This window comes from Otolemur garnettii, unplaced genomic scaffold (genome assembly GCF_000181295.1).
Source record: "Otolemur garnettii isolate 467f Iridium unplaced genomic scaffold, OtoGar3 scaffold00093, whole genome shotgun sequence".
In the NCBI taxonomy this organism is placed as follows: Eukaryota; Metazoa; Chordata; class Mammalia; order Primates; family Galagidae; genus Otolemur; species Otolemur garnettii.
Window position 1 is genome coordinate 142,685 of NW_003852488.1, and position 11,731 is coordinate 154,415.

At 39.5% G+C, this 11,731-nt stretch overlaps 1 pseudogene; it reads left to right on the plus strand.

Annotated features, from left to right (window-relative positions):
• Nucleotides 1–7,281: 7,281 nt before the first annotated feature.
• LOC100951581 lies at nt 7,282–8,046 on the plus strand (annotated as a pseudogene).
• Nucleotides 8,047–11,731: the final 3,685 nt, after the last annotated feature.

Here is an 11,731-nt window from a genome sequence, read left to right on the forward strand (position 1 = left end):
CAATCTGGCTCAAGAACCCTGCTCTCCTCAGTGCCCTTGTGAGATTTGTCAGGTGTCTCTTTATGTACAACAGCCGCATTAGCAGAGTGATGGCCAGAACTCCTTATCCACATCCCCTGCTCCCCTGCGGGGTTTCCCCTTTCAGCACCCCTCCCACTAAGGCCCACCTCATTCAAAGGCATCCCACCTCCAGGCTCCTCCAGCCAAGACCCCTTATCTTCACATTTCCAGGCAGGATAAAGACCTTTAACATTATAAGCACTAAAAGTAAATATTTTGGTGCACATTTACCCAGTACATTTTGAAAAACACAACAATGCAAAAACTTACCTATGTAATAAGTAATCATTTTGTTCCAAATTTTCAGATATAAAAATTCTATGAGAATTAATTGAAGCTGAATTAACATCTCTCCTTCTCCCCGTCTCCTTTCCTCCATCCCCACATTCCATAACTTAGTCTTCATGCATAATCCGGTCCAGCCCCAGAAAGGTATTAGGTAAGGTCTTCAGGGCAGCCCCACAGGGGAGGTGCCTCTATTAGACTGAAAATCCCTCCTAGGCAGAGGTTACTTTTCTCCACAAAAAGAAATGATTCTCATTATCAACTACCTGAAATTTCCTGAAGTTCTTATCTTTACAAATCTACCTGCTTCAAGCTGTTATAATGAGAATACTGCAACTTACGGTTTCTGTCATTTTTGATTTATGTCTGCAAAAGCCTATGTTCTGCTTCATGATAAGTATACTCATTATCTTAGGAAAAATTTTAAAAATGGGCTTCAGAAAAATGACACGAATCTATTTCTTTATGTCATATACAAAATATCTCCTATTATGTCTCTCTCTAGTATATATGTTTGGGCTTTGTGTTCATTGCAATTATAAATATCAAAAAGTGTCAGTGTCAACTACACAAGGACTGTTCTAGGTAGAAAAGTATAAAGCTCAGGAATGATCTTCAAGGGCTTATACGCTATTGGAGGGAAGATCTAAACAGGATAGTTAAAAGCGCAGAGTAATAAATTTCCATCAACTGCAGGATATCAAACTGGGGAGAGTGAAGCAGGAAAGCAGAGGCTGCGGCTGGGAGTGTGGATAGCAACTGAACTGAAGTGGACGGTCTGTGCAGGGGGACAAGTGGGAACTGGACTGGAAAAAAGAGAAGGACCAAAATATGCAGAGCTTTAAACTGCAGAACGAGGAACTGGGGCTTTAAACAACTGGTCCTGGAACCTACCAAAGGTGCCTAGGCAGGTAGAGACATGATGAAAATGGTACCTGGAAAGAAAATCGGCAAAGATTATAGCAGGATTTGTCAGCCTTTTCTTTGTCCTTATTGCTCCCACCACTAGCCTGGAACTTTCACAGGCATTTTATTCCCTAATTGCCACCTACCTGTGAAATTTTAATGCCACAGATAAACTGTACATATGTTTACAGACTGTGTGTGTGTATAGATCTGTGCTTTATAAGCTAAAAAAGGCAGATGTTTTTCAGCCCCCAAGGCCCAATTTTCACCTTTCTGGTGACACTGCCTCATTGAGAATGTACAGACCACAGGATATGTAGAATTAGATAATACCTTCATCCATTTGGGCAGCTGTAACAAAATACCAAACTAAGTAGCTTACAAACAACAGAAATTTATATTTCACTGCACTAGAGGATGTCCAAGATCAAGATGGTAGCAGATTTGGTTTCTAGTGAGAGAAACCATAGTGGTTCGTAGCGGTTACTTCTATCCATGTCTTCTGATGGTAGAAGAAACAGATGCATTCCCTGGGGGCTATTTATAAGAAGACACTAATAAGGGTACTACCTCCCACAAGGTTCCACTTCCTAATGCCATCACGTCAGGAGTTAAGATTTTAATATAGGAATTTTGAAGGGCACAAACAGAAGATGGTCTATTAACAGACAGGAGTAAAAACTATTTCTGTATTCTGACTTGGCGCCCGTAGCACAGTGGTTATGGCACCAGCCACATGCACAGAGGCTGGCGGGTTTGAACCCGGCCTGGGCTAGCTAAACAACAATGACAACTATAACAAAAAAAATAGCTGGGCATTGTGGCGGATGCCTGTAGTCCAGCTACTTGGAAGACTGGTTGCTGTGAGCTGTGATGCCACGGCACTCTACCCAGGGCAACATAGTGAAACTACGTCTTAAAAAAAAGCAAAACTATTTCTGTATTCCTGTAGAAGCCAAAACCACAAAGAAGGGTGGAGAGATAGGGCTTTATGCAAAGAAACGTGTTAGGTTGGTGCACAGTTTAGAGGTAGACAGTCTAACAGCAGGAAGGTCAACCAGAAGGACAAAGAAGTGTTCTAAAGAGGAAGCCACCTCAGGGGAGATGTGGGCAGTCCATACCTGATTTCCAGAAGACCATGAGGTTCCAAGGAAACAGAGGGCACACAGCAACAGGGCATCTGCACTGGTGATTGGGCACACCAGCTGTGATCATCTTGCAGACACCTTACACTGTGGCAGACCCACAAGATGACCAACAGGCAAGAGAATATTACAAAACAGACAAACTCACTAGACACAGGAGCAAAGCAAAAGTTAGGTAGTGAGAGTCCAGTGCACAGGGAGCAGGTTCTAACTTAAGGACTAATCTAAGCTCCAGTTATGAAGACTCAGACCTGGCCCACAGCCCAGGAGGAGGTAACTATGGACCACCCTTAGTAAGAGGTGATCAAACACTACCTTCCTACGGACAAGCCGAGTTGGGCTGGTAATAGCCATAGGGCTAAGGCTTCAGGAAAGGAGGCTGGTTATGCAAAGGGACCCAGCTTGGACTGACAGCAGCATGGGAAATGAGGTGGTGCTGGCAGGATGGAAGAAGAGGCTGTAAACAGCATGGGTGCAAGAAGTCATTTCAGAACATCCACTTCAAGACAAAAGTCAGAGCAATTGTGAACTCTGGACTCCATTAAAATGTGAAAAAAGCCAGAAAAAAAACCCCAAAAAACTCACATCTATAAAGAGTGGGAGGAAAGCCATCAGCACAAGAGAGATGTCATCGAATTTGGGGAAAATGGAAAGACACAAGAGAAGTGGTAACTAATGAAGCCCTAACCAGAAATACACAGGAAAGAGGCTGCAGATGAAGAGAGAGACAGTCTGTCCTCAGCACCCTAGAAAAGCTCAAGCATGACTCACAGATATTAAGCAGCATAGAAGTAAAAAAAAAAAAAAACCACGTAGGTCCTAAAGCAGAATTAATTGAAAACCTGGATTTGAAACAATACACATATACACTCAATACCCTGGAGCTCGGAACTTCCCTCCCATCAGTTCTCTACCCCAAGCCCCAGTTGAAAGAAAGGGAGGGAGGGAGGGGGGTAGGGAGGAAAAGAGAGAAGAAGAAAGCACTTTTTTTTGCAGTTTTTGGCTGGTGCTGGGTTTGAACCCGCCCCCTCCTGAGGTGCCCTACTCCTTTGAGCCACAGGCACCGCCCCAAGAAAGCACTTTTTTAAAAAGATTGAATGAGCTAAGAACTACATCTGTTACCATGGGTGAGGCCACCCCTGAGTTAAGTTCCCCCACATGCTGACACTCCGAGCCTCCCCCCCACCGCCAGTATAATTGTGCAACAAGCCTAGCAAAAATCATCCCAATCAAAGGATGGAGGTTCCAGGAAAAAGAAAATCCCAGGAATAAAAATATGGAAAAAATGCCGCAGACTTCAAACAAGGCTTGGCTATTACAAACACTTAAGAAACAATAAAGGCAGCTATTATGAGGCTGGGAAAAGAATTAAAATCATTGAACTCAGCTGGGTTAGATATTAGCCAATAATCTAAACTTTGTCATTTCCCAGTTGTAGAGTCAATATACCAACAAGGCACATGAGATTTAATTGGGATCAGAGAATGTAAATGGAATCAACCCTAACAATTTAAAAGCAAAATTACAGTTGACAGGTGCTGGGAGATGAAGAGGAGACAAGGAGTGATTGGAGTCTCTAGTACCCTAACCTTTCAAAATGAGGCATCCAGAGGTCCTTTCTAGAGTTGTTGGAACAAGAAATAAAGATGAAAGTATATGACTTCTAGTCACATATGTAACTCTCAGAGGAATTAAGGAGTCACACAAGTCTGCTGGAGGAGGCAGAAGAGGAGATGAAAGGTGAACAGAGCAAATAAGCTGAGTTGCCATCTAGCATAGCAGGATCCGACAGAGAAAGGTGAGTGAATGAGGAAATAGCCATTTATGCATATTAGTCATAAATATGGATAGAGCTACCTGGAAAAAATAAAAATGGAAACTGTTAAGATTGTTAAAAGTTTTTCATACATACCTTGCCAGTGGGAAATGGAACCGGAGTGGGGAAGTGAGAAGATAACACTTTCCTTTTCCTGATAAGACTTTAAACATTTGTATTTATTGCTTCCATGAAAATAAGAAAACATTTTCTAACGAGAAGTCATTTATGCAATCCAAATGCAGTAATTGTTTCCAGAAATAGGCAGCAATAATGGAAGGGGCGGGCAGATGTAATAGACACAATCAAGGGAGAACTGTCTGAACTGGATCATTAATTTAACAAAAAGGACAGAGAAAGAGCAGATATAAAAATATTCCCAAAGATTTGAATCTGGATGAGCCAGATTTTAGAACCACTAGCAAAAATAGGTAATTTGGGAGGGCAAAGTTATCTGTGGGAAATATGATGAGTGTAAGTTTGAGTCATTTGTGTATAAGAAGATAAAGTAGCAATAAGTGAATATAATTTTTTTAAACATTTCTTCATTTCAAATACCAAAACCAGCCAGCAAATGGATTCTGCAGATTTCCCTAGGTGTGCCTGTGGATGTCTATCTAATTGTCAGGTAACAAAAATGGAGAGAAGTGTACATCATCTGTAGATAATATACAAAGACTTTACAAAGGAGAGAGAAGTGCTTTGTGCTCCACTGAAGGGCTGGGAGCAGGAGAGGACGGGCGTCAGACTGCAGAATACCATGGGGGAAGGACAAAACAATGCTTTTGAAAACAAAACTGAAAAATTGGAAAACAAGATGATACTAGAGTAATTAAGTAGAAGATTAAAATTCATAGTGTAGGCTCAGTGCCCATAGCTCAGTAGTTAAGGCTAGGGCCACATACACTAGGGCTGGTGGGTTCAAACCCAGCCCGGGCCTGCTAAACAACAATGACAACTACAACAACAAAAAAACAAACAAACAAAAAATAGCTGGGCGTTGTAGCAGATGTCTGTAGTTCCAGCTACTTGGGAGGCTGAGGCTAGAGAATTGCTTAAGCCCAAGAGTTTGAGGTTGCTGTGAACTGTAACACCACAGCACTCTATCGAGGGTGACAAAGTGAGACTCTGTCCCAAATAAAATAAAATAAAATAAAATTCATAGTGTAGGGGTGAGAAAGATTTTATATATCCTGTGATGATAAAAAATTTTTAAAGTTTGGTATAGTAGTCTGAAAATGATGGAAATTACTTATGCCAACAGCACCACCCACTGGGCACAAAATAGACTGCCCAGACTTGCTAGGAGTTTCTTCAGAGCACAGGCCACAAGGGCAGGAGTGCACCCCCACACACACAGAAGAAAGGAAAAACTTATCTCCAGAGATTTTTGATCATTAAAATTGGGTATGAGTTCAAACTCAAGTAATTAAATGTTTTCTTCTCATGTATTTCAACTAAATTAACTGAAGTGATATTATTAGGAAGTTCCACTTCCACCTAGGATGTAGAAAGCTTAAAAGAGCATCACAGCTACCCTAACAAAGTGAGAATGGTATGTATGCTACAAAATCATGGGTTTTTTAACCATCCATAGTAGGCAGGAAAAGCCCTCCCTACCCCCAAAGATGTCCGTACCCTAACTCCCGAACCTGTGGATATGGGATATCACATGGCAGAAAGGATTTTTCAGATGTGATCTTGAGTTAGGGAGACAATCCTGGGTAACCTAGGTGGGCCAGAAATAATCACAAGAGTCCTTGAAAAAGAAAGAGGAAGACAGGAGAGTCAGTCAGAGAGGATGCGATAACAGAAAGCAGAGATCAGAGTGATACGACTGCTGGCTTGGAAGGCGGAGGTTGGGCCCATGAGCTGAGGAATGTGGGCAGCCTCTACAACCTGGAACAGGAGAAAACATTGATTCTCCCCTAGAGCCTATAGAAAGGAACACAGCCATGCAAACACCTTTATTTTAGCCCAGTGAGACTAATTTTGGACTTCTGACTTCCAGAACCATAAGATAATCATTTATGTTATTTTAAGCCAGTGAGTTTGTGGTAAATATATATTATGGGTATGTATGTATATATATAATACATATATATCTATACAGTTATATATTTTAAAAGTTATATGTATGAATAAATGCGTGCGCACACACACACACACACACATTGCTGTAAGAAGCAAAGTGGTTCCATTATCTGGGGAAACAGTTTGGTGGTTTCTTATCAAGTCACATGTAGACTTACCATATAACCCACCAATCTCATTCTTATTTACTGAAGAGAAATGCTAATACCATATGTCCACATAAAAATTGTACATATATGTTTACAGTAACTTTATTCATATTCACCCAAAATTGTAAACTACTCTGGTCTCTCAACGGCTGAATAACCAGTGTTATGTTCATACAATGCAATAATAATCAGAAAAAAAATTACTAATACATGCTACAAGATGGCTGGCTCTCAAATGCATTATCAAAGAATCCAGTCTCAAAAGGCTATATGGTATAATTCCATTTATATGATATTCTGGAAAAAGAAAAGCTGTAATAACGAAAACTAAATTAGTAGTTGTCTGGGTTTGGGAATGAGCAGGAAAGATTGACTACAAAAGGGTTTGAGAAGACATTTGAGGGAGGAGTGAGGGGAGGGGAATGAAAATGCCCCGTTATCTTAATCGTAGTGATGGTTGCATAGTTGTATGCACTTGTCAAAAGTCAAGACCCTATACACATAAAATGGATACATTTTACCATAGGCAAACTCAATATCACTACCTCTACACATAAATAAATAGAAAGCAAGTAACCTGAATCCGGACTTAACTTGAAATTGGACTGGCTGTTTGTTACCTTCAGGATTTCCCTGAACGTCAATAGCTGAGCTTCGCAGAACTGAGTGCTCTCAAATTAAGCAAAGCTTGGGCTGAACAGTAACCATTATGCTCTCACACATTGATGCAACTTACATTGAAAGTATGTTGGAAACATTCCTTATGTTTCTCTTCATATTTTTCTATTGTAAACTACCTAAGATTTTATTTAGTAAATTTAGGCTTATGTATGTACGTGCTTTAAAAGCTGTATTTAAAAGGCGTACTAGGGGCTTCCACTCTGCCTGCGCACAAGGAGCGAGGCTGAGCACCCTGGGGCGCTTTGAGCTGGAGAAAGACTTGGCAGGTCCCTTCTATGAGTACGACCATGTCCGCGAGACCGAGCTCAAGAACCCGCATGGCCTCATGCCCTTCACGTTCATGCGCTTCGAGGACCCCCCGAGAGGCTGAGGGTGCAATTTTTGGAAGGAATGGTTATGATTATGGCCGGTGGGGCTTCGCGTGGAGTTCCCCACGACTTACAGAGGTCGGGGTGGGTGGCCCCGTAGTAGAAGGATGGACTTCTTACGAGAAGATCTGATTTCGGAGTTCTTGTTACAAGACTTCTTTCATCAGGCAGCTGGCCAAGACCTGAAGAGTCACCCGCGAGAAGCTGGGGGTGTCTGTAATCCAGATGTGCAGAAGGATGGAATGGGGATGGCTGAGTATCTCAAAAAAGAAGACGTGGAATATGCCCCGCGTAAACTGAACGGTAGCCAGTTCCGCCCTCATGGGGGTGACACTTCCAACATCAGAGTTTGTCCTGAGAGAAGCACCAGCTATGTCTACCCGCAGTCTCAGGCTGGGCCAAGGGGCGGTGACTCTCCTTAACAAAGCAGGGGTTCCCTCTCTCTCCTTTCATCCCTTACTGAGACAGGTGATGGGAATTTTTTTCTTTATTTTTTAGGTGAACTGAGCTGCTTTGTGCTTGGACTCTACATTCCAGATTAGTGATTTAGTGTCTTAGGAAAATTTTTTCATTTTCATTTTTAAAAACCTGCATAATTTCTACCAGTGCCATATTAGCAGTGAAATATTCTAAACTGCAGACATTGCAGTGTTAGTTCAGAAACAAGTTGTGTATTTTTCACCTCTGATTATGGAAAGAAAATCAGTGCTGTGTCTTTGTGGGTTGCTCAGCTATGGACTTGAGTCAGCCCAACCTGTTTAGAAATATATTTTAAACATTTAGTTAAAAAAGAAAAGAAAAAGGCATACAATGAAATATCTCCCCTGTTTCCCTATCTACCCAGTTTCTTTCTCCACACACAACTATGATTACCAGTTTCTTAGGTATCTTTCAAACGTATTTATACTTGCACAGCAAATGCATAGATGAATTCTTGTTTTTCCTTTTTATACACAAATGGCGACCATATTGTGGCTATTTTTCTCTATATTAGTGTTTTCATTTCACAGTCTTCAATGTTCTTCAACTCCTCATTATTTTTCCACACCAATACATAGGCACCTTTCTTATTCTTTGTAGCTGTGTTGTACAATGTATCCATAGTACAAATTATTACTTCACCCAGTCCCCTATTAACAGACTCTTAGGTTGTTTCAATATTTTGTTATTAGAAGCAGTGCTATAGTGAATAGCCTTATATCTACATTATTTCACATAAGTGGTATCTGCAAGAGAATTCCTTGAAATACATCTATTGAATCAAAGAGCATATGTACTTGTAAATATGATCTATAATGCCAAATGCCCTCCAAAGAGGATAGAACAATTCATAATAGTACATATAACAGACTGTTTCACAAGACCATCATGGACACCTTTTTGAGTGAAAATTTATACCTCACCACAGCATTATTTTGCATTATTATTATGAATGAGGTTAAACATCTTTCCAAATGTTTTAGAAGAACTCGTACTGCTTACTCTGTAAATGATCTTTGAATGTCCTTGGCCTTCATTTCTCATGAGTCTTTTCCTTTCAATATGAAGAACCTCAGTATATAACACATATCGGGGAAATTATACACGAGTTGCAAATGTTTTTCTGCAGGTGATTGTTTTTCTTTTAATTTGCCTATTGTGGCTTTGGCCATTCATAAATATTTAACTCAATTCTTGAATTTTTTTTTCAATTCTTGAATTTTAAGATTTAGTTGAATACAATCAGTCTTTCTAATTTATGGCTTCTAGATTTTATAACATATTAACTAGTCTTTCCATAGGATATTAGAGTTTCTTTCAAAATTTACAAGTCATTCTTTTTATATATGTAAATCATTGATGAGAAGAGAGTTGTGGATCCAGCTATAATTTTTTAAGATGGCTAGCCAGAAGAGGATCCCTGTCCCATTACTCAATGATTTATATTTTCTCCCATGACTTAAAATGATGTTTTAACTGATACTAAGTTACTTTGTGTATTTGGGCCTATCTCTGTCATTTTGTTCTATGTAATCTATATGTCCGCCAACTATGCCAGTAACTATGGTTTAATTACTATAGTTTTAAAATTTCCTTTAGTATCTAGTAAGTCTAGCCCCTAGGTCTTCGATTATTTAAAAGAATTTCCCTGGCATTCTTACTTCTCTATTTTTTCTTATAAACTTCCCAAAATGTTCTTTTTAATGTGATCACATTAAGTGTATAAATGAATTTAGGGAGAAATGGCGTCTTTATCATGCCAAGACATCTTATTCAGTAATACAGCATGCCTTCCCTTTGTCCACATGTCCTTTTGCTCCTTAGGACATTCACGACAACTGAAAGGACCTCAAGCACACTCCAAAAATAAGAGTTTGCTCATAAGCCCACTTGTGTGAACAATGCTGCCATTCCTGAAACTTGCACGTAAAGAGTTTTGCTGGAAGATTAAATTTCAGGCCCTTTGGAAAAGGAAAACTATCTTGCCTTGCCTGAAGTGTCTTAATGAAAAATATATATTTGATAACGTGTAGATTTTGTTTTCTTTTCACATAGGAAGGCAGCAGTTGACACAAATGCCCTCATCCTAATTAATTTTTTCCAGTGGATAAATTGTTTTATTTTTAATAGGTAATCCATTTCATTTCAGACATCACAAAAATTCAGTAAAGTGTACCTTAAAATTTGTGCCATGGCTACACATGTTAATTCCATTTTCTCTAGGTCCAGCCCCTATAAGTAGGTGACTGTGTAATCTATCACTAAAATAGAGCACTTTTGAACAAAAATTGGTGCTATTTATAATTACTTAGGATAACAGGAATAAACAATCTGTCTTGGGCAAACTGAGTTATATGGTCTCCTTATCTATAATGAACTACTTTTCTTAATGTCCTAAGTATCTTTCTAGCATGTTTTCATGTAGAAACAAGCTAACATGAACGTATATTCTTATTCCCATCCCTGTGCCCCAACTGTTCATACAAAGTTAGGAAACCAAAGACACTGTTCTAGACCTTGCTTTTTTCACTGAAGGGAGACCTATCCTGGTGACTTTTCTGTAAGATACATAAAGAGTTTTCTCATCTATTTTAGTTGTGGTAGTATGTGTATTCCATTATTTGCATGTACTATAGTTTATTTAACCAGACCTCTGCTGATGGACACTTGGGTTATTTCCAGCCTTTTATGGATACAATGTCATTATAATAACCCTGTGCATACATCATTTCATAAATGTAGGTAATGAGTAGAATAAATACTCAGATTGCTATTACTAGGTCAGAAGGTAAACGCATTACAGTTTTGATAAATATTGCTAAACCACTATCCAGAGGGGTTGTGCCACTAGACATATACATGAGGTCCTCATTCACCAGAGCTTGCCAAGAACATTTTTGGATTTTTTGACAATATGATGAAGGAAGAAAGGAATCTCAGCGTGATTGGAATTTTCATGCCCCTAATTATGTGATCAAGCATCTTTTCATGTTTAAGGGCCATTCATGTTTCTTGCTCTGTGAACTATTTATCTCTTTTGCCCTTTTTTTTTTTACTGTGGAACTGGTTTTCTTTTTCACTTTCTAGGAATTAATTACATGCAGATATTGTGGGTGTGGTCCCAGACCACTGCTATACAGCAAATATCATAGTAGAGCAAATCACACAAATTTTTTGGTTTCCCAAAGCATATAAAAGTTATGTTTACACTAAAAGGTAGTCTATTAAGGGTGCAATAGTATTGTGTCTATGAAAAGCAATGTACATAATTTAATTTAAAAATACTTTATTGCTAAAAAATGTAAACAAACATCTGAGGTTTTATTTATTTATTTTTTTCTGCTGGTGGAGCGTCTTGCCTCAATGTTAGTGACCATCTATTGATTCAGGTGGTTGCTGAGGCTGAGGTGGCCATGGCAATTTCTTAAAATAAGACAATAGTTTGCTGCAGTGACTCTGCCTTTTCAGGAAAGATTTCTCTCTCACATGCAAAAGCTCTTTGTTAGCATTTTACCCCACATAGTAGAACTTTCAAAATTGGGAGTCGCTCTCAGACCCTGCTGCTGCTTCATCAACTAAGTCTATATAATATTCTGAATCCTTTGTTGTCATTTCAACATGTTCACAGCAACTTCACCAAGAATAAGGTGACCAGATTTTAACATTGGTAAAGTGGGACACCATGGGGGGGGAGGGGGAGGGGCCTGACAACAATGCAAACTTTGATAAGCAGTTCTCTATAATCAG